General features: G+C 42.4%; 1 long non-coding RNA gene across 1 annotated transcript; it reads left to right on the top strand.

The window, feature by feature from the left end:
• Positions 1–207: 207 nt before the first annotated feature.
• Positions 208–15,990, top strand: LOC144379669 (uncharacterized). The gene is made up of 4 exons (XR_013442998.1): positions 208–252; positions 2,238–2,378; positions 2,622–2,854; positions 15,881–15,990. It is a non-coding gene; the product is annotated as an uncharacterized LOC144379669 (long non-coding RNA).
• Positions 15,991–25,406: the final 9,416 nt, after the last annotated feature.

The following is a 25,406-nucleotide window of genomic DNA, read 5'->3' as shown; positions in this document are numbered from 1 at the left end:
CTTTCGTTGCTGCATATCCAGGCAACACTGCTTCTTGTCTGTTTTTCTGATTCTCTCCACCAACCCCCGCCCCCCGCCGCAATGATTCTTCAAGGTTGCCATTGCTGTCCTGCTCACTTTCAAGTCACTTCCCAGGAACAGATTCCCTGAACTACCACTGAGACTCTCTTTTATCTTCAGACCTGAAATTTTCTCCCGACCTTACTTCGTGCCTCTAGATCTATAGGTCAGCTCTGGCTTGGCTTGGCACTGGTGAGTTCTGCATTTCTTTTCATTCCAAGAGCTAGACTGAAGGACCAGTCCCCCACTGTTCTCATAGCAGAGGGCAGGAACAAAGAGGTTGACCCAAATTATTCAAGCACATTTGAAGCTTCTGCTTAGATATGACATATATAACATTTATGCATATTCATTGACAAAGGCAAGTCACACGGCTAAGCCTCCCAATGAGGCCAAGAAGTGATCTCCTCCCACATGCAAACATAGCAAAAGTGAGGAGTGGATTATACTCGTATGGGGAAGGGAGATGTTAAAATGCTCATGCGCACAGTAAATCTTCAAGTGGGAGATTTTATTAAACAGATTTACCCAAATTAATTGGCCATAGGGACCTTTCCTGGAGGTACATCTCAAATTCCCCAGAGAATACTTCGGGAAATGCTGCTCTGCTCCATCTGCAGGTGTTAGAACTAACCTCTGGAAAGACATTTCTTTGAAAGTCTGGGTAAGTGGAGTATATACAGTTCTGAAACTCATGTTTCGATGAGTGAGAGCCAGACTTTAAAACCTTCCCACGTCAGCAAGTCCAATGCCCCTTTATTAGCTAACACTTCTTTAGCCCTAAAGTCCTATAAAAAGCAGATTTGGAAAATAAACTTTAAGTTCTCATGCTTTCTGATCCTTATGGATATCAGTGATCTTGTTAGGAACCATCCCCTCCCCCAACCATCTTTTTTTCTCCCCCTCAAATAATCCATTATTAAGGAGTTATCATTCGTGTTTCTTCAAATAAGAACATCAAGAGTCTCCCCATCAGATTGTTTTATGTCTCTTTCTGTATGAATGGTGTCTTTCTCAGATTCAACTTACGAACTACCGCTTCTAGCATGGTATCTGATATATGAATAATAAATTGCTTTGAGTGCTGAAAAATTGCCAACTGAGCAGGTGATATGCTCATGGCAGGGTCTCTTCACTCTGTGGGCTTTGGCTCTATGGAAAGCAGAGACATAAAACTTAAATTAGGAACACATATTCTTTTTTTATAGCATAAGGTAAGTGTCTCATAACCTTGGAGTGATGAGATACAGTTCATTGGGCTAAAAAGAGAATGGAAACGAGGGTGTCTTCATTCATGTACCCAACTTGGTGGTTACCTTGGGCAATTTACTCTTCTTTAGTCTCCTCACTTGCCACATAAGCGATACTGCATGAGGCCTGGACGAAATTCTGCTAATAAAGCTTGCAAAGATGAGAAAAGTATTGCAGAAGGAGGAGATGTGCCCTACAATACTGTGTCAGTGGTATTCATTTTCTTTTTATCCTCAGTATGTGTCTTTCAAGGTTTTTTTTCCCAATGTTTGCATTGTGGTAAAAAAATATGTAACATGAAATGTGTCATTTTGATAATTTTAAGTGTAGAATTCAGAGGCATTAAGCACATTCATATTGTTGTGCAACCCTCCCCACACTTCACTTACAGGACTTTTTCATCATCCTGAACAACAAGTCTACCCATTAAACAAAAAAATCCCCGTCTCCCCTCCCCTCAGCCCCTGGCAACCTCTGTTCTACCTTCTGTCTCTGTGAATTTGCCTATTCTAGGTCCGTCCTGTGAGTGGAGTCATATGCTATTTGTCCTATTGTGTCTGTTTCTTTTAGTATAATGTCTTCAAGGTTCATCCATGTTGTCACATCCATCAGAATTCTCTTCTTTTTACCTCCAAATAATATTCCATTGTATGTATATACCACATTTCGCTTATCTGTCCGTTGACAGACATTTGAATTGTCTCTGTCTTTTGGCTACTGGGAATAATGTTGCTAGACACAATAGTGTGCAAGTGAAGCCTCTTCTGGAAGGTTCTGGCCCACCTCTGCAGCCCTGAAGTCCCGACACTCAGTTTGGTGGAGGTACAGCGTCTAACAGATAGAAAAGGGCAACTGGCCGCAGGCCAATGGTTAAAGTTCTGGCTTGAAGTTTTATAAGCTCAGCTCTCTTCCCCTTTTTTCCTCAGGGCAGACCTTTTCCTGGAATCAAGTTCAGCTCTTAGAACCACTCCATGGGTGGCTGATGGACAAAGCAATAAAGCTGACCGAATTCGGCTCCTTTCCATATTAATGGGACCATTTGCTGTTGCGGGATTGAACGTATTAGAGTTGAGTGACAGTTGTTTAATATTCTAATTACATAAACTTTCTGTGTTACAGTTTTGCCATTTGACATATGAGATTTCATAATGTGATTGAATTTGTATGTTGGAACTATGTTTATTAATGGAGACTGACATGGTTCTAGTAAGAATTTATGTTAAGCTGACTGAGTGAGTGATGTGGGAAATCCACGGTGATCCTCTGGGGGAGGCTGGAGTAGAGACTGACCAGAGTCTTTTCTGTTTCAGTTTCACAAGAACATTTCTTGGAGACGAAGTTCACGTTTTCATTCATTTGGACACATTGCAGGATGATTGGATGTGAGATGAGGGAAGAAAGACTGGCTCAGAAAACGGGAACTTGCAGAGGCCCGACGTCAAAGGAGCTGCTCCGTAAAGAGATTGTCTGATGCGGGAGGGCACAGAAACACACTTAGAACGTCTGATTTTATTATCTTTTCTTTTACAAGGCTTTCCTGGCTGTGAGTATAAATACATACTAGTTAGCAGAAGCTTTAGGCTTTTCTTTGGAGAATGACTAAGGTCTACTCATTCCAAGCTGGATAACTGGGTTGGGAGCCATTTTTCGGAGTAGCTATGGCCTCTGAAGGTGGCAACATGATTTTTGCCTCTGCACTCAGCTTAGAGCTGAATCAAATTGGGCCTCAGCCAGGAGGTTTCAACAATTTATAATTTAGTGGGGTTAGGCTTGTGCTGGTCTCCAAAGGTAGTTTAAATTGAGTTTAAACAGATTTATGCAAAACTCCAGCACAATATTAGTAAGATTCAAATAAATCAGAAAACTATAGGCATTTTCATCTTCTAGGATATTACAATTTTAAACCGGCAGAGAGAGTTTGTATGCCAGCGAGGTTAAAAATTATAAAGCAAACAGATGAGTTCTATCCCTAACCAGATTTCAATTTTTAAAAATGATTGTATATTAATTTTTTTTAAATTATGAAGGTAATATAATTATCTTACAGAAAACATAGAAAAGAAAAAAAATTACTCATAAGACAATACCCTTAAGCAGCCTCTAATGAATTTTGGTATAAATCTTTATAGTCTTTTCCCTCAGTGTAACTATTTATCTTTTTTTCTTTACATATTTGTCATCATAATTTAAGGACAAATTTGTATCTTATTCTTTTCATTTAATATTGCACTAAAACATTTCCCATGTTTCTATATTGTCTTCATAGCCATAATTTTAAATGGTTTAATTGAGGGAAAGCAAGTAATGCAGAGCATTTACCTCACTTCCAATTTTGTAGTAAACTAGACCATGGGCATTTGCAGATTTATCATTCAAGATTTCAGCTGTTCTCAAGCAATTCCAAAGGCCCAAGGCAAGTAATAATTAGTAATTTTATCGAAGCATTTGGGGGAATTTGAATCATAAGATCGGAGTCCAGGAGCTAGCCAGCCAGTCCATGAACTGATTGCCCAATATCAGGATATTAACGTAGTTTTTCTATTTTCTGTTTGTCCCATATGCATTTTATGGGAAATTATTGTATTAGTTTTTGCTGCATAACAAACCACTAAGAACTTAAATGCTTAAAACAACAAACATTTATTATTTAGCTCATGATGCTAAGGTTGGCTGAAAAGGCTGGGGGAATTCTGGCCTGGGATGACTCGCTGGGGCTGGGTGGCCTAGGATGCACTCAGTCACGTATCTGGGGTTGGTGGGGTGTTGACCAGAGTGGCTTGGCCTACTCAGCACGTGACCTCTCTAGAGCGAACTGCTGGTGGTCCCATGGTTTTAAGTGCAGAAAAAGAAAGCAAAATCCACATGCAAGCATTTCTCAATCATTTTTCAATGTGCTTGCATCATATTTGCTAATGTTCCATAGGAGAAAGAAAGCCATATGGCCAAGCCCAAATCAAAGTCCATTAATAGACTTTACCTTGGATGGACAGAGAAGCAATATCATATTGCAAAGAGGCAATGCATACTGGAATAGAAAAAGATATTGTTTGCAAGTTAACTACCACTATTTCATATGTAGATGTATGATCACATTTGGGAATCTGCAAAAGTCTGGCAGAAATCCAAGGGCCACACCATTTGTGATTTATGAGGCGGGGGATCTTCTAGTCATGGGCAGGTATTGTAAATAATACTTTAATACTGCTCTTTGTGTATATTTTTTAAAACTCTTCTGAATTATTTGGTTAGGATAGATTCCCAGGAGAGGAATTACTAGGTCAATGAGAATAAGCGTTTTTATGTCTCTTAATACTTATTTCAAGCTTGTTTTTCCAAAAGTTGTGTTGAATCATGCACTGTCAGCAATGTAGGTTTGATTATGCACAAGATTACCTGTTTTGCCACACTTTGGTTAGCACTGAATGTTATCATTAATAGAATTTGCTAGTCAAAAGCTAAAAAGTGGTTCCTAACTTCCACGGGTGTTTATTAGTCTTCTAGGGTGGCCATACCAGAATGCCACACTGTGGCTGGCTTAAACAACAAAAATTTATGTCCTCACAGTTTAGTGGCTAGAAGGCCAAGATCAAGATGTCGGCATGTTGGGTTTCCCTTGAGGCCTCTTTCCTAGACTTGCAGACGGCCATCTTCCTGCTGTGTCTTCGCATGGCTTTTTCTCCGTCTGCACACATTCCTGCTGGCTCTTCCTTTTCTTAGAAGGACATCAGCCATATTGGATGAGGGCTCCACTCTGAGGACCTCACTTAACCTTGATTATCTCTTTAAAGGCCCTATGTCCAAATGCAGTCACACTGGGGATTGGGGGGAATACAATTCAGTCCATGACAGGGTGGGTCTAGGTTTTGTGAGGCCTGAAGCTTATATAATTTGGGGGCCCTCTTTAAAAAGAATATAGAATCACAATAAAGTTGCTAGGTGCTCTTCTGGGCCTTGGAAGGGCACTGAAGCTTAGGCCCCTGGGGTGGCACCGTTAGCCTGCCTCTGCTCGTTTCTGTTTTGCACTTCAGTTAACAGTGGGCATAAATGCTACTCATTTGTATATCTGCCAGGTATACAGCTAAGGATATTGGTTTTGAATAACAAGTGGCAGAAGAGGAGTATTACCGTTTAGCATGGAAGGTTCTCAGGCTTGAAGCTTTGGGTTTAAACAGACATGGTAAGGTTTCTAGGAGAGGTCTTACTTCCTCTGGTAGAGCAGCAAACCACTTACGTGGTGTGTTTGTCTTGGTGACAATGAATGTGTCTTATTGCCTCAAGTATTTTACCTCTGCCATCTGAGCACATGGCTGACACATGATTAAGAGGGAACCAAGCTTCATTCTTTAATTAGACATGGGGCTCAGAATCTAAGTTCTCCGGAGAGAGGGAACACACCAACGTAAATTTACACTAAGATATAAATGCCTTATGCTAGATTTTCTAGGAGTAGGTTTTCATAAGGGGAAGCAAGATGGCACTTCTCGAAAAGAAGGTATTGAAAAATGGAGTTTGGGATGCTAATGACAAGCTTCACTCTTAAAAATGCTGGATGTAACACTTTCACTATTTGCAGATGACATGGTACTATATACAGAAAACCCTGAAGACTCCAGAAAAAAACTGCTAGAACTGATAAATAAATTCAGTAAAGTTGCAGGATACAAAATTAATACCCAGAAAACAGCTGCATTTCTATACACCAATAATGAAGTAGCAGAAAGAGAATTTAAGAAAACACTTCCATTTACAATTTCACCCCAAATGATAAAATGTCTAGGAATGAGCTGAACCAAGGAGGTGAAAGATCTGTACTCTGAAAACTATAGAAAAAAGTGTTGGATGGGCCAGTGCTGGCTATGGAAGACACGGTTGTTGTGTCCTAGCACAGAGTTGTCTGCATGGAGAACCTGTTGTCTCAGAAATATGTTTCTGCTACCGTTCCTGCTTCCTTCCCTGTCAGAAACAGGGGCCTGAACACATTCAGGGACTTATGGGAAGGGGCAGGGCTGTGCTGTGACAGGCATTGCCTTAGACCAATGAGAGTGTAGAGACAGATGAGCCAGGCAAGGATCCTTGGGGGCAACAATTACTCAAGCATGAGTCTTTAAGTAGAGGTTGAGGGGAGTTTGGAAAGTTGGTTTGGCAGTGGGCTGGGTGGAAAGCAAAAGTAACATGGGAGTGGAGGTAAAAAGAGAAATTAAGAAGAGAAACCCTCATGAAATGACACATTTAAAGATACATTAACTACATATAGAAAAGGCAAATCTAACTTTCTTTCACTCCTGTTAAATAATACAGATGATTCGTAGAGCTATGGAGATTGTTATTCAAAATCACCATGAACCTTCTGGCTCCTGGAAGACAGCCAGTGAAATTCCCAGAGCTGAAAGAGGCCTGTCTTAACTACCAGCCTGAGTTATCGCTGACACCTAGCAAAACATGTAGGAAAATATTAGCATTTCCTATTCAAACAAATAGGATACAGTCTGGGGACAGAGGTTTATCTAATTTGCCTTTGAAAAGATAACATATAAGAAAGCACAGGGTTTAAACAGGAAAATCACTTTGCACAAAGTCACCAGCGATCCGAAGTGGGGTAGTCCTCATTGCCTCCGAGAACAAGCAGAGCATTGTCTCATTCATGAAAAAAAAAAACACCCTCTGATTTTCTAATTTTGCTCCAAACCAAATTCTCGGTTAGCATCTAAGGATGTATTTTCTTTGTCCTTCTCTTGCCTCCCTTCTTAATTTTCTTAACCTCCGATTTTTAATGGGGCTATCTAAGTGGATGTTGAAACAGTCCGAATGTTCAGAAAGAGTACATTTCCTATGTAAACAAACACAGCCCAGCTTAGAGAGAAAGGAAAGCAGTCTTGTCAACCCGAAAGGACCCAGCACATGGTAATTTTCGTAACTGAAGTATTCCAGGGATCCCAGAGTACAGGAACCATCCATAAAACGGGAACTGGACCACACAAAAACACACTCATGGCTCCAGGCGGGCACGTTTGAAAGTAAGCAGACCTTGAGGAGTAGGAAGCAGGGGGTTTGCATCAAATGATCTTTATAAATGCCCCTCTAAAATTAAAACCCTCTCTAAGCTTCTTCCAGGTAAAAATGTTGTTGTTTGGAGGGGGCTGGAGGCGTTGAAACCCAAGCGCTGTGGAGAGGAAGACAAATAGACCGCCGAGGTTGGGGCTGGAGTGACATGACCTTGAGAGTTTTGTTTTCTTTCTCAAGGTCTTTGACATGCGTCATTGGATTACAGTTTCAAGTCTGGGATTCCGATGGAATTCGTATCCATTGAGAATTTACTGTGCTCTGGGCACAGAACTAGATGGTTGTATACACATTCTCTCATTTGGGTTCTTCAAAGACAATACCTAATTATCCCTAGAGAAGTCATGGCCGAAAAGACAGGATGGTGAGAGTTCCTTAATCTATTCTAGACATGATTTTCTTTGGAAGTTCTCTGCCACTGTCAAAGGTGCTTTCTTTTTTTCTTTTTTTTAAAGATTTTATTTATTTATTTGACAAAGAGAGACACAAGCAGGGGGAGTGGGAGAGGGAGAGGCAGGCTTCCCGAGGAGCAGGGAGCCCGATGTGGGGCTCGATCTCAGGACCCTGGCAGACGCTTAACGACTGAGCCACCCAGGCGCCCCTCAAAGGTGCTTTCTTGTCTTTCTTTTGGGAAAATTTTTGAGTGTCTGAAGTCTCTAAATAATAAGTGTTATTGGTGCAATCAGATAATTTTTTAAAACAGCAGGTGAGATGTTAATGTTAAAATAGAGTCTATCTGTGATTCTTGTAGCTTCCGTTCTAATTCCAGATGAAGTGCTGTGGGTGCCAGAGTCCAGATGAGCATTTTGGCACCTCCAAGGATGAACAGAACATAGGGAGAAAAAGAGATCCTGTTATCTTTCCATAGGGGCGGCCATTTAACTTCCCAGAGATGGAAGTTGAAATTTCCTTTGGTGTAAGTGGTAGCTTTTGACTGGCTGTAAGGAGAGGCTGAGTTTGTTTAATTTGGAGTAAAGTTTTATGAGTTAATCTCTAGTGAGGGAAAGGAGCAGTAAACACAGAACACATTGGTCATTATTTCAAGTATTTCCACATTCTTTCTCATGCATGAAAGGAGAAAAAAATTTCAAAAAAATGGGGAGGCATAGTGCTCAAACATGTGTGTGTGTGTGTGTGTGCGTGTGTGCGTGTGCTCATGCACATAATTTTGTTTTGACCAAACCATCTGGTGTACAATATAATCCAGTAGTGTGAAGGCAAACATTTACCAGGAGATTCACATGGTTTCTGCTGTGTATAAACATACTTGCTGAAGACTCTTACGTTTCTAGAAAGTAGAGATAAACATAGATCTCTCTAGGCATATATTAACACAGTTCAATCCTTTACAGACCAAACTGTGATTTATTTTGGTGGCCCTTATAAACTCAGGTGGGTTAAAATGCCAGAGAGACATACACAATCTGGAAACGATCACTGTCCTGTCTGACAAAACTACCTTTCTCCTCAACTTTAGTAATAGAAGCAAAAAATTCAGGGATATTGTGATATGATTGTGTGCTGAAAAGTGGATTAAATCTCAATTAAATCACAACATAAATAAGACCTTAACTAAGAATGTTAAAAGGGAACTTGAAATGGTCTTAAAAACAAAGGAGGTAATTTGCCTGATTTATTAGGGGAGAGAAAAAGTAGCTTTGTGTGTGTTCTGTGGATTTCACGTTTAATGGGACAGACTTCTAGGGAAACTGCTGGGATTTGGGGAAGCTAAACCAAGAGCTCCTAGCATGCTGGCTGGATTTTTAAGAGGCTAAAGGGAGGGGAAAAAATCACCCGCCCATCCAAACAACCAACCAACCAACCAACCAACCAAGCTGAGTGCCCAGGCCCTGGGAACATGGCCAGTTTCCAAAGGGGGTCCTGGATATCAGAAGCCCACTCAACGAGGGAGCATTTAAACTTCAAAAGGAAAAAGGGGATTTATTAGGAGGTTTGAGGGGAATGTTCCTGTAACTGTTCTCATTCACAGGCCTGCGGGTTGTTGAAAACCCTCCTGTAAGATACAGATATGGCTTTGGCTCTTCTAGTGTTAGCAGCAACTTGAACATTTTGCACTACCGTTTATCTGAAAAGTCCAGGATGTAAGGTGCTTCCTTCAAAAGCCTCTCAGTCCTATACCAAGAATAGGCCACATTCAGCTTCACTGTGGGGTGGCGGTGGGGGTGGGGTGGGGTGCTGGAAGACATGCTTCTGGTTGATCATGTGTCAGTAGGCAAGTGTGTCCCCTCTTGGGCCCTGTTTCCTCATGTGAAATGGGAGAGTTGTTCCTTAAGGAACTTTCCAGCTCTAAAATCCTATGATTCTCAGTAGGCCAGAAAATCCAGCTTCTGGGCAAAGAAAGCTCAGAGGGGCAGAGTGGAATCCTTTGTCAGAGGCCACACAGCAACTGACAGTTCTAAGAAGAACTTGAGACCATATCTCTCTTCTGACAACTAGACTCTGACATCCAATAAGGCTGAGGGCTTTGGGAGGGCGATGACCACGCCTATCTCACTCACGATTGTGTGTCCCGTATGCCTGGTACATAGCCAGCAGTCGAGAGACATTTATTGCCTCAATAAATGAAAGGATGAATGGAAGGCAGGGACTCCCTAGGAGCAACCTGCTTTTGAGGATAGGGCTTGCTCTGAGGTGTGGGATCAGCGAGTCTGAATTTCATACAGAGGAGGGCAGCCGCCCCGGCATGCTGGGAGAGAGATGGACAGAGTGACTCTTTGGGAGACTAAAACATTTCTGTCATTAATTCTGATGGCAAAATCTGGCTTGCTGTCAAGTGTCACACTTCTGGAAGCAATGCAAGGAACATTGGATGCTAGCTCTGACTCTGGATATTCATGAGTCAAGAGGCAAACCTTGAACTGCCTAGGGTTGTGCAACAGAATCGCTTTGATTGGACGTGTGGAGGAAGGAGGTTACTTGAGGACTCTTTATAAAACATGTCACAAGTCTTCGACATAGCACATTGTGACCCCATGCATACTCACCCAGGGAAAATTACAGCATTACGAGATGAAACTTTGCTTTTACTCTGTGCTTGTACCCTGATACTTTATGAAAATTCCATTTTGTTTTTATTTTGTTATTTAAAAATGCTCAGTGCAATGCACTAAAAGTTGATTTCATGACTGATCCACAATCGCAAACAATACTAAAGAATATGTTTGAAGTGGAAGAGTTTGGGGCATTAGGTATTTGCTTTTGTTTCATTTTGATTTAAAACAATAGTTTTATTGAGATATAGTTTGATGTGCAGCACAATTCACCCATTTAAAGTATGCAATTCCAGGTGCACCTGGGTGGCTCAGTCGTTAAGCGGCTGCCTTTGGCTCAGGTCATGATCCCAGCATCCTGGGATCGAGCCCCGCATCCGGCTCCCTGTTCCGCCGGAAGCCTGCTTCTCCCTCTCCCACTCCCCCTGCTTGTGTTCCCTCTCTCTCTGTCAAATAAATCAATAAAATCTTAAAAAAAAATTAAGTATGCAATTCCACGGTTTTTAACATATTCCCGGAGAAGTGCAACCGACCCGGCGATTTTAGAATATTTTCATCCCCTCAAAAAGAAACCCCCTATTCTTTAACTATCCCTCCCCATCCCCCCATTTCCCTGGCTCCCCAGCCCCGGGCCACCACTCATCTACCTTCCGTCTCTCGTAGATTTGCCTATTCTGGACATCTCCCATGAACTGAGTCAGAGAATGTGTGGCTTCTTTCTCTGAGCATCCTGTTCTCTAGGTCCATCCAGGTTGTCGCATGTGTCAGCCCTTCGGTCCTTTTAATGGCTGAATAATGTTCCGTTGGGTGGGGTATATACCACGTTTCGTGGATCCCTTCATGGAGGCATTTCATCTTTAGTTACAGAGGCGGCTGCCTGCTGCTGCTCAAGTCTTCCCGGAATAAGTAATGTTTAGCAATGGGAAAGGATGGCCGGACGGAAGCCCCGGAGCCCGGACCCCGCACTGTGAGAATGTTCCCTGGGCCCGCCCCTAACCGCCCGATTCACAGCGCCCAGCTTCCTGGGTCCTCCTGCCTTCTCACCGCTTTCTCACCGCCGTCCGGAGGCGCGGAGGGGGTGTGCGGCTGGAGATGGGGGGCACAGAGCCCTCGCTCCTTCCTCGGGGGGCGGGGAGCCACGAGCGAGGACGAGCGCAGGAGCAGGGCACGTGTCAGGGCCCCTGAAGAGCGCTCTGGAGCGTCCCGTTCCGTCCCGCGAACGGCCCTCAGTGCCCGGAGCCGCCTGGCAGGAAGGAGACCCTCGTCCGCCCGCCAGGTTTCAGGTGAAACCCGTTCCGCAGCAGGAAGTTGTTCCCAACCGCATTTTATCACCTCTCGTTCTTTAAACTTGCCCTTTTTAAGTTCCTCAGTCTCACCAAAATCGCAAAGACAAACGACTGAGTTGCAACCTGAGCCTCTTTTCAGGTCAGTGTTATTGTTTTTTTAAACATCTCCCTTCACGCTTTTAAATGAAAATGTAAGTGATATGTGTGCAAATCCCCCGGTGGAAGACAGTGGGTGCACTCTTGCCCCCAGGGACCTTAGAACTCTTAATAGAGGGCTTGATTTAATGTTCACCGAAAGGCCCCCTTTGACTCGACCTGATTGCTGGAATTTTCTGGGTTATTGAAGCTGTGCCGTGTTTCATTTTCTTGGCCTTGGCCGTGACATCCCATGCTGACCTGGCTGTGTCTGCCTGCTCGGTGTCTGAAATGTACCTGGCATTTTCCTTGGGTGTCTGCTAACCCAGCGTTGTGCAGGATGGGTTCAGGGAGGAGAAACCGTGCCCCTCGGAGAGAGCCCTGGGCCTGCCCGCACAGGCAGCGGTAACCGGAGCCGAGTGCCCGGCGGGGCCGTGCGGGGCCGTGCGGGGCCGGGTGGTGTCTCTCAGCCTCGCCCAGAGGCGCCAGACGCGCGTTGCAGACGGGCCTCGGCGCGTGTGTCTGCGGACGGACCTGGGAGAGTGGGTGGGGCTAGCCTTCCCAGGCAGCAGGCCCCGGCAATGGGCCGCCCCGAGGGTTCCAGTGAAGGTGCGAGCGAGGGGCGCTTCTGGAAGCAGGAGGATGTATGTTTGGAAGGTACTTACTGAATGCTCACTACGCACCAGGTAGCCTTCTGGGCATTCAAGATACATTGCAGGACACACTGGAGATTGTTTCTATCTTTATGGTTTTCTTGTTTCGCCGGGAGGCGGGAATCCAATAATCAAATATATAGCTATAATATGATTCAGGCTTTGAAAGAAAAATAAAGCAAATAAGGAGTGTAGAGTGAGGTGCTCTCATAGACACAGAGGTCGGGAAAGAGTTTTTCAAGGAGGTGATGCTTAGCAGGGATATGAATGGAGCCAGCAAGGGAGCTGGTGGATTTCTAGGGATTTATATTCCAGGCTAAGGAGTTGGCAGGTGCAAATGTCCTGAGGAAGGTGCTTGCTTGGCATGCTAGAGGAGCAGCAAAGGTACAGCGTAGCTGGCCCCAGGCAAAGAACAGTGGGGGTGGAGTTGCAGGGACCCCATCCTATAGGGCCTTGCAGAAGTATGAGGCCTGATGTGAGTCGGGTCCGTGCCTCAGTTTCCTTATTTCATGCTGTTTGAGATGATAGGATGTGAAGTGAACTGTGTGGATGTAGGAGGCACTTAGGAAAGGCCAGCTATCGTTCTCCTCTCCCAGGAGATGGCAACAGGAACATCTGTGATGCCCACATCCTCACCGGACTTGTCCAGTTCACCAGGATTGTCACCCTTTGATTTTGCCTTGGGCTGGGCATTTAAGAAGTCTAGTTTATCTCTACTTTTGACTTTCACTAGATCTCCTGGGTGTTGACTTTGATTGTGGTGGAGAAAGGAAACGGAAGACCTATGCCTTGGGAGTGCTTTTCTTGGCTAGCCGGCAAGGACTGCGTTTCTAGTTGGTCATTGTATTTGGTGCCCAGAGGAGGAAGAAACATCTGGTGCTTCATGAAGCCAGAGAAGGCGCCTGGGTGCCCCGCAATCTCTTCAGCTCCCTCCTGTCATTCTAAGACTGTATTATGAATGTTCACTTTACCCCCCAGCACCTGTTTGTTTGGTTGGTTTTTCTCTGACGATACCAGACAAGGTTCTTCAGAGACTAGATGATAATATGAGTATAAGCGAGTGCAGTAGGACCCAGTAATGTAGCTAGGAAGACAGCGAGAATGTTGGTCTGTCAGTTATGATGTAATAACGTATTTATTTTGTCAAAGGTCCGATATCATTCTGTTGCACTGAACACCAGGCGTAATCTGCAGAATCCATAGCTCCCAGGCCCTCCCAGAGGGCTTCCTGCCGGCTTCCAAAGGAGTTACATTTAGGTCAGTGTTTTCCAAACTGGTATTGGATGGGAAGGGTAGTGTCAAAAATCCAGAAATAGTAAAAATTAAAACTAGATCAGTAAACTAGTATTTAGTAAGAGCTTAATGTGCACAGAAGAACAGTTCACGAACTGGGAATCTTCAGATCCAAAACTGATCCAAAGCTCAGAGGCTCCATATTACAGGCTGGCTTATGACGTGAAGATGAGGAAGTCGTTCAACTTGACAAGGATTAGTCATCATAACGAGGGTTTTCAGATGGTGTGGGGTTGGTGAAAAGTGACCATCTTATACCATTTTAGGAAGATGAGTTTAAGTGTTTTGTTTTTATTATTAGAGGCATTTACGAGAAATAACCCAAGTTTCTCTTATATTCATGAAGTAAGCTACATTTAGTTTTGCTTATATGACTTGAATGGTTTTGTCTGCCTGGGGAATTTTCAATCCTGGTCTCCATTTTATTTTGTTTTGTTGGGAGGAATCCCCCAGGAGTGGGCCAGATGACAGTCTGTGGGGAGGCTGGAAGAAGATGGTAAGAATTCTAATTTCAGTTTTAAAGATCTCATCCTTTGGCAATTCCCTCAACTCTGCCTCCTGAGTTCTAGCCTGTCCTTCCTGTACTAACTTACTAGTTAAGAGATGGACTTTGGAACCAGATGACCAGGCTTCTAAATCCTGGCTCTCACACTGCCCTGCTGTTTTCCTTTGGGTAAATTCCTTACCTCTTGGTGGCTTGGCTTCCTCACTGGCAAAATGAAAAAAAATACTACCCACCTGTTCGGGTTGTTGTGAAGATTAGAAGCATGAACGTATGTAAAGTGCTTGGAAGGGGGCATGGCATACTGTTCTAGACTGCTTTGTCCCTATTTTCCTATTATTCCAATGTGATAATTTATTGATAAATAAAGATGAAAATATTAGGTAGGTGTCCTACATTTTTTCAATGATGGGGTGGATGATTAAAAAAAAAATTGGAGATCACTCCTTGAGATGATGAACACCATTTTTCATCTAACAACTATGACATTAACCTTTATAAGGACACCATTTGCTAGTGGCTATATTTTTATATAAATGGAGCAGGTTTTTGTATCAACACTTGAGAGAAAACATTTGAGATATAAAGGACCAAAGCCCCAGAAGAGCACCCAGTTGCTTTCCAGTTATAGATCTATTTTCTGAGGCTTGTCTACAGAGAGCTGAGCTGCCTTGAGAACATAAGGATGTTCTAGTCTTAAGAGCCCTGGAGAAGAAGATTGTTCTGGAATAATTGCAATTTCCATACTTTAGTAACAGATCCAGAGAGGGATGAATGTTGAAAATCAAGAAGACCTTGGAGATCCTTCAACTAGGAATGTTTTTTGGAAGTGTTGGGGAGAGAGAAAAGAAATAAAGTGAGATTCATTTTAATTCAAGGTATATTTGCCAGATACTTCCATTTTTTAAAAAAATTTTTTGGATCTCCAGTTCTCAGTGCTTCCATCCTCAGTGTTTCTTATTAAAACAGCCCTAGTTAACCCATTGTTTGCCAGGCTCCTGACAGACACCCAGCATGGACTGAGCTTTCCATTTTTGAGCTAAAAAGAAGAGTTCCCTTTGGAGCTAGGCATCCCTCATGCCCCTTCCTCTCCCTCCCCCTTCTCTCCCTTTCTCCATGGACCTGAACAACCTTTCCTCCTCCACCAGTTCATCCTCTATGAGTCACTTGCAGGTGGGGTGGAGATGCTGAGGGCTCTCTCCAAGTGGCCTTCTATAAGCAATAGATGGAATTCTGCCTCAAAGGGAATCCTACAGCATGGGTTTTATAGGACTTAGCGTTGGCTTTGGCTCATGGATCAGTAGCAGCATCTGTTTATAATAAAATGAAGGGTCTGTACCTTGACTCTGTTTGCAAAGGGCCACCATGCTACAGCCATTCAGAGTGGACCAGACCATTAGCCTAGGTGTCCAATAGAGAGCTGCAGGTCAATTCTCCAAAAGGACAGTGAAGCGACATAAAACCCCAGACAACAAGACCACTTCCTAACAACAGTATTTAAATACCTTTCATTGAGGGGAAATTTTGAATATACACAAAAGCAGAGGGAAAAGTATAATACACTGCCTTTGTACCCATCACCCAGGTTCCCAAATTACCAACTCACAGCCAATCTTGTTTCATTTACAGCTCCCTGATTTCTCCCATGCCTTGGAATATTTTGAGGCAAATCTCAGACATCATATCATTTCATCCCCATACATTTAAAAAAAGACCATTGAAGATATTGGACCACATGTTGAAAGGTAAGAAGCAGAGAAAACAAAACAAAACCTAACTAAAAGCATCTAGTGTGCCTGTGAACTCAAGAGGGGCCTCTATAAAAAATTGGGTGAAGAAACGGCCAAACTGTACTCACTGTCCCATCTCTGAGGCAGCTACTAAGGACGCATCTGGCCATGAGTCTTCAACTCTTTCACAGCCTCAATGGATTAAGAAGTAAATTTTATGTGTTCAGTGTTTGATTGCACTTGACTAAAATAACAGCCATGACAAAGAGCATATTAATGGAGGACTAAGCTAGAATCTGGGAACATGGTTGTAGACCAAGAGGGGATCCTGCTGTTCCTATCAGCTTGGGGAGCCTGTTATTGATTCTCAGATCTATCAACCAGGGACTTTTAAATTTCTGAGGAAAAAATGGCAAAACCGATATAGAAAAAAAATAATGCCCGATTTGCCTTCTGAAAAGGAGCCTGGAGAAGATTTCAGGGGACTTTTAGTTGCTTTTCATTGTCATCTTGCTGAAGAGTGGGGTGGATGCCCATTCCCTTCCCTCCTTGAGCATGCCAGGTGCATGGGGACAAGCCACTCAGATCATTTTTGAAATGTTGCCTACTCCTGATAGAGATACAATCTAAATAAGGAACGGGAAGTGAATAACTTTGTTGTTGTTGTTAGGAACTAGAAATTCTAGAATGTTTTATCCAGCATTTCTACACACTTTTTTTTTTTTGAGATCCTAAACAATTTCTTTATTTCACATATTTTGCTCAAACAATTCTATTCTTCTCTATTACCACTATCCTAATACATCAGGTTCAACTTCCTTTTTCTTTCTTTCTTTCTTTTTTTTTTTTTTTGTTTTGTCTTGTTCTAATGATTTTCATTTGGTAATCAGTGCCAGTTTTAACATTAAAGAGATTTTTCTTCCACCTAAGTAAGCCATTAAAGACAATGGAAAGGAGAACAAATGTGCTTTTCAAGAGCCATTTTTCCCTTCCATTGTATCAGCTCACTGCAGATGGCATGTGTACAATTCACTTTTGACTGAATCATAATAAATATGAGACAATATGGTATAAACCACTTTTTATAATGTGATGCTCACCAATAAATTCCACTTCTAGCCTTAAATCAAATTGGTGCAGATGCAAAAATTATGTAAAGCTGGTGGTACCTACTCTTGACCTTATGCGGGCCCCCCCAGATTTGACTCTATAAACTTTTTCTTCCCTAATGATCTGGCAGTTATTCCTATCAAGAGAATACAATGGGGTGCTGCAAGGTGGAGAAGTGAAGCCGTGATTCAGAGACCACCAGGGCCCTAAGGAAGATTAATTTGTGTGAGGAACCTAAAAAGTTGGAAAAATCTCAGTGCATTTTTGAATACACATATTCATTTTGACCTGATTTCTGTTCCTCTTGTGCCCTGTAAAATTTCAAGGAATGTAGTTGAGGTCTGGAGATTTCCACAAAGAGATTAAGAGAGGCTATAAACTGAAGAAATAGTGGTTTTGTATAACTGTTGGGCATGAAATATTTTCAGTACCAAAGATGCCCTGATTTTCAGTATGGAAACTGAGTAAACACCTTAGAAACGTTTAGGGAACATTTCTATTAATGCTCTTAATAATAGGGCATATGAGTTTAAGTCTAAAAAGGGCTTGCATCTGTTATCTTTACTTGGAACAACACATGAGTCTATTTTTTTGTCTTATTTCATGAACTAGTCAGTGAAGCGGCTGCGTTTTCTGGAGACATCTAGGTCTGGTTTTGTGTTTTGTTTAGGAGCCAGCCCATTTGGGAATCTTAATAAACACTTTTATTTAATGCTCGCTGCATTTCATTATACTAACCAAATACTTACAATCTTTTTACTTTTAAAAGAAATGGGGTCCTCCTGGCCCCACGAAATCCTGAAAGGTTCTCTTGCAATGTGTCAGGCAGTCAGCTTTATAGCAGGGCTGGACAGACTATTTCCTGGCTCCTTCTTGCAGTCTAGATGCTGCCCCTATTCTGTAACTGCTTGGCAGATGGGGAGCTTATTGACCTCTCTTAGAGTGGTAAGGCTAGGGGATTTCATGGAGTCTTATCCCAAATTTTGGGTATTTCTAGCTCAGAGAGGGAGGGCAGGGGAAAGGAGAGCAGGGCAGGATGGGAGCAGGTGTAATTAGGTAGGCCTCTTGAACTACGTAAGCTATGTAGACTCAGGCAAGGGACATCCCCTCTTTGAACCTCTGTTCAACCTTGTAAATTAACCATAGTATTATTTACCTCCAGGGTAGATGTTGAGATTCAAGGACTTCACAAATTGGTATGTAAAATAGAAACAGTTATTTTATTATCATCATGTAGTTTAGAGCGGCCCAGCATCCCTGAGGGATAAATAATAGGGGCACAACTTTGAATGACAGGAAGTTTGATGGTTTCAGCACCCTTGCCCCTATCACAAGGCAGTCTTAATTCCAAAGATAGTAAATGAGTGGTCTCTATATGCTAAGGAGCGGTTTTATTTTTTTTAAACAATAGTAACTTAATCTATTATAAGCCATAATAGATTATAAACTATATAAACTATTATTCTGGCTAATGAGACATGGAGGATGTCTGTGGGCACAGATTTACTTCCCAGACAAAAAATATAAAACACGTTTGGGAGAAAGCCTTCTGACCATCCCCTTCTTTGTTAATTACAAATAAGTTATGTGAAAACATGATGCTAGCGCTCTAGCAGCCATCTTGCAACCATGAGGTAATTAGCAAGAAATGCCAAAATGCTGAAGATGGCTGAGCTGAAGGAAGGAATAAGTATGACTTTTCAATAATAAAACTGGGCTGCTGAAAGCAAGGAATTCACCCACTTCCAAACTTCATATTTGTGCTTTGGTCCAAAGCTCCCATTAGATAGGTTTTCAGTTATTTGTACACAAACCTATTGGCTAGTATAGGCAACATTCAAAGTGGAGCATGGGAAGTGTGGCAGGAGGAAAGGGGAGGAAGCCTTTTCAGTTAGTGAGGATGAATCAGGTAAGGAAGAAAGGTTAGATGAACATTTCAGTTATAAGGAATAGAATAGGCAGTGATCCAGAGGCGCAGTGTTGTATGGAGCAAGATCTCGGTTGTCTACCTTGTCTACCTTGTTGATATAACATCTCCTTTAGGAACGAGAAGGCTTCCTTTCTTCAAATATTGAGAGAGAAGAGGTGATTTTATTTCTTAGGGGTGAGAGACTGTAACCATGCTTAAAGAGTAAGGGAGGGGGGGAGCTCCTGACAGCCACTCTTTTGAATATCATTAGAATTGTCTTCTTCAACACTTCAGTCCCTCATTCAGAAATTTGTCATTCTTATAGTTAAAAGACAACAACCTAGGAACAAGGAATAAATGATCCCCTCGAATGAAAGGTTGTTCCTATGTTTAGAACAGATTCGCTGTCCATGCAATAGATTAATTCGAATAGGAAACCTCAGGCAAAACTCTGTAGTTCTTTTAGAATATTAAGGACTAAAGAGCAGGCATATTTACAAATGTAAAATGTAAGATTTTTTACATTTACAAAATGTGAAAAAAGGTTGAAATATTTGTTTATTTTTCTGATTACAAAATAATATGTGCACCTGGTAAAACTACGCTGTCTATAAAGTGAGAGTTTCCTACAATTTCCTTCCTTCCGGATAAACACTATTCATAGGTTGTCCATAAAAGATACTTTTCTTCTTATGTTTAGAAACAGGTGAATGTGTTTTCTGATATACATTGACATAATAGGACATACATAAGCTAGGTGATGTTGGGACTTCTGGTTTGTTTCGTTTTCAGTTCGAATTTACATGAAATCTTATTGCCTGACAAAATATTCTCTGAAAAACATTGTTTAACTTTCTTCGGAAAAGTTGGGCCTTCTCATATTTACCTGAAGATAACTTTATTTTACAACTTATTAGATTTCTTTCTTGATATGGTTCTTCAGTATTTCTTACAAAAACAGTTTATTGGTTTTTTTATTTACTTCATTTCAAATAGTCTTTGAGAGGTTTCTTATGTAGATATGAAATTTCTTTGGTTATATTGAAATTTATTTTAGTACATGATACAAAACTATTTTTTACTCGTTACTGGAAAAATCTAGAGTAGCAACACCCCCTGAAGGGTGGGACAGACCCAAGCCTCAGTTGTTTAATAGAAATTCCTAATTTTCTCCTTGCCAATGCTCATACCCATTAGGATTTGTCCAGAATGCCCTCAAGAGGCCTGTGCATCTTGCTCCCCAAAACGACCACACCATGTCTAGAATGGAGGGAACTTTTCTTTGCAATGCATGACAATCACTTTTGGAATTTTCTAGTGTGAGAATGGAGAAACTGGGTTGTTCATGCCCATTCCCTGAGCCATGGGGAAAGTTAAGGTAGAAGCTGAATTATATTTCATGGTCATTGTGGTTTCACCATGATGACTGGTTGTCCATGTCTCCCTTCAGGAAAATCATCAATGGGAAGAACCCTCATTTCCCTATTATCAAATGGCCTATTGTTCCCATATCCCATCCAGAGAGAATATATTTCATATATTCTCTTTCTGAATGCAACAAATTGCAGTTGAAAACTTATATCATTTATAGGCCTTTTATCCTCTTGGAGAAAACAAAGCCGCAGAATCTCAATGCTGTGAGCCTGTGGCTTCAGGCCATGGTGGGTTTTTTGGGAAAGTGCCAAAAAGCTTGTTTCTGGAGGAGAAACATCAGCATTTTTCTTGTGGAACTTTAATTGGAAATAGAATGGTGGTTCAGCCTAGACAAGAGATCAAAATGAAACGAGCTGGGTTTTCATCCTCGTCCCTTAATGGACCATAATCCTGGTCATAAAAACCCACCACTTAAACTTTGGCAGTCTTGCTTTCCCAGGAAGCTTTATTACTGAGTATTAGCTCAACTCAAGACACAGCTTCTTCAAGCCAGGTTTGAGCCAAGGCCACGGGGGGAGATGATGTGTTTGTGGGCAAGTTAGGGCTCCCCTGCAGCCCTGCAATAGCTAGGCAGTGGTCCTCTGAGGCCTGATGACATTTTTCTGGGTGGAGAAAATATGCTTTAGCCCATTCCATACAAACTATACCTTGGGCCAAGGACACAAAGGGAGGCGTAGAGAATTCGGAGACTCAAGTTTTTCTGAGAGTGGCAAGCCAATACATAACTGTAAACCACTTCAAGAACATTTCCCCCCTTTAAGTGAATCCAGCATGCTCTGGATAATCTCATGCAAAAGGGTCAGGACCTGCAGGCCACCTGGGGATGGTGTTCCTAACCAGTTCTTGCTCATTTATGCCTAGTGCTCGGTCTGTTTATCTTTGTGCCAATCAGTCAACTCTGGGTGCTCTTGACCTTGGTGCTTGGCCCTGGATGTTTCCTGGTCAGGCTGATCTGTTCCATTCGTCCTGCCAATCAGGTCTTCTCCTATGTAGGCGGTTGCATGCAGAGCAAGCATCCGAGGTTCTTGCCGTACCCCTCTGCTTCCCCCCAATAGTAATAAGAAATGGAATTTGCTCCAGCAAAAACCATCCATGCCTGCTCTAGCTAGCTTTCATATCAAAAGTGTACCCACTCCCGGGGCTCCCTAGACTGGGGATGAGTCATACTTCTATAATTCCAATAAAAGATAATTCGTGTCCAAATTAGACTTTTTTCTTCTCCGCTCACTCCTGTAGCTTAAAAAAAAATGCAATGGAGATGAAGTGTTTTCACTTAAGATGACTAAGTCTTATTTTTTTCTAAATATATTATTAAAACATTTAGATTTCTGTTGCCCACCCTTTTGGCCCTAGAACACTTTGCAGATCCCCCAGAGGAACACTGCTCTGCTACCCTGTGCCCACTCCACAGCAGTGGGGTGAAAAACCAGCACAGCCCTGCCTGGCTAGCTTTCAGAGGGTGAAATGAAAATCATTTCTGTGTCTGCAACGAGAGGGGGGATATTGTGTAGGCAGGAGGCAATTATCCCGGTTGGACTTGGGCCAGGCCAGTAAGGTTCAGTTGCTCCTCTTGCAAAAATGACCATCTGGTCTTTAATGGCCCAGAGTGGTCAGACTGGTGCTAATTTACACCTCATCTCAGGAAGGCACCTCTGAGAATGAGAATGCCTGGTAACGTAATACTCTTCCTTGGCTCCAAGGGAAGGGGGCCACGGTTAAGTGAGGATGGGAACTGTTTGTTCACAAGAGAGTGTATTCTAGAATGAGGGCAAGAGTTCACAGAGAGGCCACCCTTTGAAACAGAAAGCAGTCAGAGCCGACACAAAAGGCATGAGCCCCGACACTAGGGACCCATCCTAAGATGCGCTGGGTCCATTTGTATCATTTGCCTGTTCGTTTGGCGAAAGCTATGGGAAGCTCACCCAGCGTCGAGCTCTGAGCGTCGTGCTGGCAAGCGCAGTGGCGCCATGGCGCACAGCCCGGGGGCACGTAGATAGAAACACATGCTTTCCTAGAGGTCTGCTCAAGGTGCTATCAGAGTACAAGAGAGGCAAGGAAGGACATTTCCTGGGGTTGGGAGGTGTAGAGGGAATCAAAGTAAGGAGTTTTCAGAATCCATCGGAGGTGACCTCAGTGTTGAAAGATAGGCTTTAATACAATATTTTTAAAAAGTTATAATAGTAGTTTACATTCATTTGAGCCTTACTCTATATCAATTGCTGTTCTAAGCACTTTATATATATTATTAATAAACTAGATTAATCCTCCCGACAGCCCCGTGAAGGAGAGGGGCTCCATTTTCCGGTTGAGGGAAATGCAGCACAGGGAGGTAAAGCAGCTTGGCCAGGGCTACCCAGAGACAAGTGGCAGAGTCTCGATTTGAACTCGGAACAAGACAGAACATTATATAAAAGAATATGATAAAGAAATCAGTATAAGCCAAAAGATTACCTTGTAAAACGGTGAAATTTGGTTATTAATGATGAAATATATCTTGTTAATATTAAATATATTCATAAGGAGACCAAATCGCCTGGTGATTTTTTCCATTTCACCAATGGAATATTCCTTAACATGTTGTTATGAAGGGAAAATGAAGCAATTAACTACAACTTTGAAGAATTCTTGTTCCAATAGCTATTGAGGATCATTCTGCTCAATACAAGTATCTGTAAACTCTACAAATAGTTGAAAGAAACTAGTTTTAATAAACTAGTAAATTTGGAAAATTCAGTGAATTGGGCATTCAGATAAATGGGTTCTTTGGCAATTGATTTTTAGCAAATTAGTTTTTGATGAACTGATGCTCTGTTACTGACTTACAGCTAATTCTCCCTCCTGAGAGAATTTAAGGTAAGGTCCTTCCCTTGTACCCGTGGTCTTCGGGCTGCAAGAGCCATCAGAGATCTGCCAATGTGACATAGTAAAGAAGAGGTAAGGTGGGTTCTGGACAAGAGAATTCAGTGGCTGCCAGGGGTCCCCTCGCTAGGGGCCCTGGATCCCAGTGAAATATTTGCAGACCAAGCTCTGAAATCTCATTAGGGCTCCTCCCTGGGATAGCTTTGTAGAACTATACTTATGATGTCTTATCTCTTACTGATTTCATGCAAAGAGGCTGGAAGCAAATGTGAAGGTAATAAAAAACAAAACAAAGCAAAGTAACTAACGTACCCACAGTCCCGAGGTGAGTAATAGATAATGTTAGGAAACATGGTGCCAATTCTCCTGCTACCCTGCTTGAGGAGGCCAGACATGGGCTAAAGAGAGCTCCTCCAGCCCCTTCTGGTCTTGTCCTCTGACAGCTGCCGGATTTTGTGGCATGGTTATCATTGGTTGCATCAATGACTCAGCCAATACTGTCTATAAGTGCTGCTAGGGGTGTGGCCTCCCCAAAACGTTGCCATAAGATCTTTCCCCCTCTGCATTTGTGTACCCATCCTCTTTAGAGTTTCCTAAAGAAGTTTTTTGGAACAGGTTTGGCCAGTTTTTCAGCACATCATTCCAGAGAGCCCAAGCTGTGCCCAGCATGACTACACCACCTCAAATAGGCGTTGATGCCACTTTGGCACAAATTTGGCACAGCTCTGTGCAGACTGCATGTGTCTGGCTTGTAAACAGAACAACTCTGAGCTTTCATTAAGGTATGAGGCAAGTCCTGGCACTTCTCTTCCTGCCAGAGTGCCCTGACGGCAGTAAATCTGAGGCACTAACATCACCCTGGTTAGCATCTCTGGAAGACAAGCCCTCCGTCCAAGGATGTTGTAATGTGTGGGCCTTTCTCTTGGGCATTTCTGCATTTGATATCTATTACACGTGCCCTGTCGTGGATTTCTCCTTTTTTTTTTCCCCATAAAGCTTTTTATAAAGCACGACGTTCTTAAAAACAAAGAGCATTTTCTTCAAAACCCTCTTTGGTGGCCATCGAATGACTTTTTTTTAAAGCATAAAAATAGGCTGTTAATACTGGAGGCATTCTGTAAACAGGGCTGCCCCTTCCCAGGGGCCCTGGAGGATTCGTATTTCAAATGGCAGGACTGTAAAGGAGGAAGCTTTCAGGGCTGGGAGAGCTATTCTGCGTTATAGTTGTGAAAGTTTGTTTTCGAAACAGGTTTTTATGGATTTGCAATACTGCGTCAGCCTGGCGACCAGAACCGTGTGCAGTTTTGCGAGATTTTGCTCCCTTCCCTTTTCCCAATATTGCCTTCATCACGGGTCACAAATAGCTCCAGGGAGTCCCCATTTCCGCTGACGTGGCAAAATATGGTACAAATTAAACTGCCCTGGTGGTATGCAGAGAGCTGCCAACATTTTCTTTTTTGGGGCTTTTATCTTCACAAAGGCAGGATCGGCCCTAACCATGTGTATTTTATTTACATCTCGTACATACCAGGACAAGAATAGTTAACGTTAAGCCATCTGACATTTCTCACCACAAATTTGGTCAGTACAAATGTTGTAGCTCCTCACAGGTCTGTTTTGCTTTGCAAGCTATCTAGATGTACAAAGTTCTGTTTTCCAGCTAACACTTTATTTTCATTTGTCAATGCAAATTTGGCCTTAGGATAACACTTACAAAATTGAAATGTTTTCCTAGTGCTCCAAATAGAACTATCAGGAAAAAAATTGCAACTGTTAAAAATTGTCATGGGCCTTGAGTTCGAAGATGGTAATCAAACGGATATTACCAACTTGTTTTTCATCTCAAAGACGTTTGGTTTAGTCATTTGGGGCTACATTTATTATCTGAAAATAGAAAATAGAAATGGTTTGTGTATGGGGGATGACATCTTTTGGAAAGAGATCTTTCCATTCGTGATCTGGGAAATGGCGATGAGTTGGTTTGCATTGCCAATGAATAAGTGAATGGATATAAAAATGTTTAATGTGCCTCTGAAATAATAAGTGCACCTGGGTGGCTCAGATGGTTAAATGTCTGCCTTCGGCTCAGGTCATGATCTCAGGGTCCTGGGAT

The sequence above is a fragment of the Halichoerus grypus genome, chromosome 12 (assembly GCF_964656455.1).
Source record: "Halichoerus grypus chromosome 12, mHalGry1.hap1.1, whole genome shotgun sequence".
Taxonomy (NCBI): domain Eukaryota; kingdom Metazoa; phylum Chordata; class Mammalia; order Carnivora; family Phocidae; genus Halichoerus; species Halichoerus grypus.
Note: the sequence above shows the minus strand (reverse complement) of the source record. Positions and strands in the feature narration are given on the sequence as shown.